Source organism: Palaemon carinicauda, chromosome 17, assembly GCF_036898095.1.
Source record: "Palaemon carinicauda isolate YSFRI2023 chromosome 17, ASM3689809v2, whole genome shotgun sequence".
NCBI classification, from domain to species: domain Eukaryota; kingdom Metazoa; phylum Arthropoda; class Malacostraca; order Decapoda; family Palaemonidae; genus Palaemon; species Palaemon carinicauda.
Genome location: NC_090741.1, coordinates 63,592,029 through 63,597,028, shown reverse-complemented (window position 1 = coordinate 63,597,028; position 5,000 = coordinate 63,592,029).

Genomic DNA, 5,000 nt, shown 5'->3' with positions numbered 1-5,000 from the left:
ACAGTATATCAGCCGTTTCTAGTCCACTGCAGGACGAAGGCCTTAGACATGTTTATGATAACAACAATAGTAAATGCATCAGTTTCTACTCCACTGCAAGATAAAGGCCTCAGACATGCATATTATAATAATAATTATAATAATAATAACAACAACAACAACAACCACAAATGGATCCGTTTCTAGTCCACTGCTGGACAAAGGCCTCATACATGCCTGTAATAATAATAATAATAATAACAACAACAAATGGATCGGTTTCTAGTCCACAAAGGCCTCAGACATGTCTATAATAATAATAGCAACAGCAGCCAATGGATCCGTGTCTAGTCCACTGTAGGTCAAAGGCCTCAGGCATGTCTATAATAATGATAATAGCAACAGCAGCCAATGGATCCGTGTCTAGTCCACTGTAGGTCAAAGGCCTCAGGCATGTCTATAATAATGATAATAGCAACAGCAGCCAATGGATCCGTGTCTAGTCCACTGTAGGTCAAAGGCCTCAGGCATGTCTATAATAATGATAATAGCAACAGCAGCCAATGGATCCGTGTCTAGTCCACTGTAGGTCAAAGGCCTCAGGCATGTCTATAATAATGATAATAGCAACAGCAGCCAATGGATCCGTGTCTAGTCCACTGTAGGTCAAAGGCCTCAGGCATGTCTATAATAATGATAATAGCAACAGCAGCCAATGGATCCGTGTCTAGTCCACTGTAGGTCAAAGGCCTCAGGCATGTCTATAATAATAATAATAGCAACAGCAGCCAATGGATCCGTGTCTAGTCCACTGTAGGTCAAAGGCCTCAGGCATGTCTATAATAATAATAATAGCAACAGCAGCCAATGGATCCGTGTCTAGTCCACTGTAGGTCAAAGGCCTCAGGCATGTCTATAATAATAATAATAGCAACAGCAGCCAATGGATCCGTGTCTAGTCCACTGTAGGTCAAAGGCCTCAGGCATGTCTATAATAATAATAATAGCAACAGCAGCCAATGGATCCGTGTCTAGTCCACTGTAGGTCAAAGGCCTCAGGCATGTCTATAATAATAATAATAGCAACAGCAGCCAATGGATCCGTGTCTAGTCCACTGTAGGTCAAAGGCCTCAGGCATGTCTATAATAATAATAATAGCAACAGCAACCAATGGATCCGTTTCTAGTCCACTGTAGGTCAAAGGGCTCAGACATGTCTATAATAATAATAGCAGCAAGAACAACAATAACACCAACAGCAACAACTAATGTTCCCGCTAGCCAATGCGGATTGGTGATGGGATATTTTCGTCTGATCGCTCTCAGCAAACCATCCTAGTATGGGTGGCCTTTACTAGGATAGCTTTGCTGATCATGGCGATACTCAAACCCTTTCACCACGTTAAGGTATTCCCACCGCAGAGGAAAGGTGAGATAATAAAACCAACTATAAGTATGTGAAATGAGCTACAAAAGAAAATAATGTAAAAATTATTACCAATGCTTCTTATCATTATAAGACATCTTGCAGTTATATGACAGGCGGAATGATGAACCATTTCATATTTCACCTTAAACTTTATTATTATTATTACTTGCTAAGCTACAACCCTAGTTGGAAAAGTAGGATGCTATAAGCCCAGAGGCCCCAGCAGGGAAAGTAGCCCAGTGAGGAAAGGAAACAGAAATATTTTTAAGAACAGTAACATCATCAAAATAAATAATTCCTATATAAACTAAAAAAACTCTAACAAAACAAAAGTAAGAGAAATTAGTTAGAAGTGTGCCTGAATGTATCCTCAAGCAAGAGAACTTTAACCCAAGACAGTGGAAGACCATAGTACAGAGGCTATGGCACTACCCAAGACTAGAGAACAATGGTTTGATTTGGGAGTGTCCTTCTCCTAGAAGAGTTGCTTACCATAGCTAAAGAGTCTCTTCTACCCTTACCAAGAGGAAAGTATCCACTGAACAATTACAGTGCAGTAGTTAACCCCTTGGGTGACAAAGAATTGTTTGGTAATTTCAGTGTTGTCAGGTGTATGAGGACAGAGGAGAATCTGCAAAGAATAGGCCAGACTATTCGGTGAATGTGTAGGTAAATGGAAAATGAACCGTAACCTGAGAGAAGGATCCAATGTAGCACACTCTGTCCAGTAAAAGGACCTCATACCTCTCTAGCGGTAGTATATTTAGATTTATTAACAAGTACCACGATTTATGAAAATGTTTCCTTTGGATTAAAACGAGGGAAATAAAAAATGCATTTTTAATTGATAATCATCATATTATTCATTTTGTAAACACTTTTCAAAATTTTAAAACAATATCATATCCCTCAGTCAGTAAACCAGATATAATCAATATTTTTTGAAGAGGTGCATTTGTACCGACTCGCTGCGGTGCCCTTTTAGCTTGGAAAAGTATCCTAATAGCTCAGTGTTTGGACAAAATAATTCTAACCAATCAGATAGTAGGAAACTATTCCGAGCTAAAAGGTCACCCCTGCGAGTCGATGCAAGTGCGCCTCATTAAAAAAAAAAATGTATATTCACCGAGGGTGTGATTCGTATTCGGAATTCACAAAAGGGAATTACCCGATGTCTTTCCCCGCCTTGGGAATGTTACTAACAGGGTTAAAAGAATGAGTTAGATCGTTTCATGAGTTACTGCGCACCTTCGTGAGGTCATTGGTAAGTGACTGTTGAAGAAAACGAGGCAAACAAGTTTTAGGGTCACTATAGTAGGTTGTTTCTTTCTTTCGTGACCGCGGAAGATAACTATTCCCTTAATCTTCAGGTACTTTATTATTTGAAGATTAGAAAGTCCATATGTCCTTTTAAATGCCCTACTGCATTGTTAATCCGTACCAGGTGTCTCACAAGGTAAAAATGATATAACCTCGCATTTGTTTTTCTTTACCTATTTTAGTTTTTTCTCTTTGTTTTTATTTATTTGTTTCGCATTTATTTAATGAGATGAGGGGCGTCTGCAAATACATACACTGCCCTAACATTACAATATGGGTTTGTAAATGAAGGACACTGGCTAGAAACATCGACCCCACATAAAAGTGGGAAAAGATGCAGACAAAGAAGAAATGAAGAATTTTCAAGTCCTATCTCTAACTGCTTCCATAATCTTACATTTAGGGCCTATACACAATTGAAGTCATAATATATTAATTGTTTCCAGGGTTTAATTAAACCTCGAATTATGACACATTGAACCCGATTTTTTTTTTGGCGAGTACAAAACATCTTTTCCCTTATCGTACGACCATATTTGAGAAATACTACATTTCAAAATAACCGATGTTCTATTCTTATGAATAAATGAAAGAGACTATTTTGATTTACAGGTTTGTGGTTTTAAATCTAACAGAATATGACATGTTTTATGATTTATAGAAAATCTTGCAAGTTTAATCTATTGAAAACTAAATTTTATAAGACAAGGCTTTTACATTACCTGGAGTTGGAAGCTCAAGGAACTCATACTTGAGATTTCTTTTGTAGTCTGTAGGTTTAAAGTGGAGGCTACAGACCCTAGCATGTTTAACATTAACTGCGTTGCGATTGCAAAACTGAAGCCATTTCTGTTGCAGCTTCTGATCTCTAGGAAATCGATGAAATATCACATTTTGGTCTTCCTTTCTCCTTTGACTTGATCTTGCAGCCATAGACGGAACAAGTAGCCATGACTCCTCAGGACCCAGAGGATTAACGAGAATTTATCCAGAGATTAACCAGGTGGATGAAGACCTAACCAATGGAGCCGCTGAGTGACATGCGCGAAATTGTTCTTATTTTGGTCAGAAGTGGGCTGGTATTCTTTTAACCCTGGTTACTAAGGACAGGAAGGACAGGGAGGCTCGGCAAACTGGAATTTAAAGTTGTTTCCTGTTGTCTGCTTCATTAATGGATAGCAATGATGAGAACAATAGTCGTAGCTCAGTCGAATATATCGAAAGCTTTTATTCAGTCCTATATGAACCCATGGTAGGGCCAATAGGCTCCGGGCTTCTTTGGACCCCTCGATACCCCCAAACGCCCAGCCCCCCCCCCCCCCCGCACACCTGTAAATTTCACTCTCCTTTCGTACAATTTATTACATTTTTTATTACTTTACACCTTGAAGAGGGCCAATGTGTATTGGTCGAAATATAGTGATTTATTTATATTTCCTTTTTTTCTTTTATGGGCCTTTTTAAGAAACATGTTAAACTGTACGATTAAAGTTATTAGTAAGATTTATTACAATAATATTACAAATGAAATAATCCATAGTTTTAACATTTAACCCTAAGATAAAAAAGTTACATAGGCCCTTGCTCTTACTGGGCCTCTAGGCCTCAGCCTTAGGGATAATACGGCTCCGCTTCTATTTCATGTAAAACAAAGTTCAAGCTTCTCAGGTTAGATAGTACCCACTGGAACACGGTCCTTGGGTTCAAACACTATGAAGGTTAGATAGAAATTAGAATCCACTAAGCACGATCCTAGACCTAGAGTTTAGACCCTGCTCAGGTTAGATATAATCCATTGAAATACGGTCCCACCATCCCAGTAAACGAGTGGGCTGTGGCAGATCGGTTCAGTACTCGGGCTGCGGATTTCTGGGACCACATCTGATCCCTGTTAAAGCCTACCATCGATTACTTCGCCCGATAAAAGGGCCTTGAATCAACAACCTAACTCGCTGGGATTTGCTAAGATACGAGTAAGTGTGTGGTTTAAATGGAATGGAAATTCAAAATACAAAAGTAGTATGTTATTGGAATCGCCACTGGACAATCATAATAATATACCTCCAATCAGGGCTGAACGTGCTGTCCATGAGCAAAAGTACATCTTTTAAACGTTTAAAGGTCGCTCATGAATGGCAGAGGCAAGGGACAGCGACAATGTCCTAGAATACAGACTGATCATATATACATAATTATGATCAACGCTCAAGACCCCTCTCCACCCAAGCTAGGAGCTATAGGCCACCCAAACCCCCATGTTTTGCAAACACCA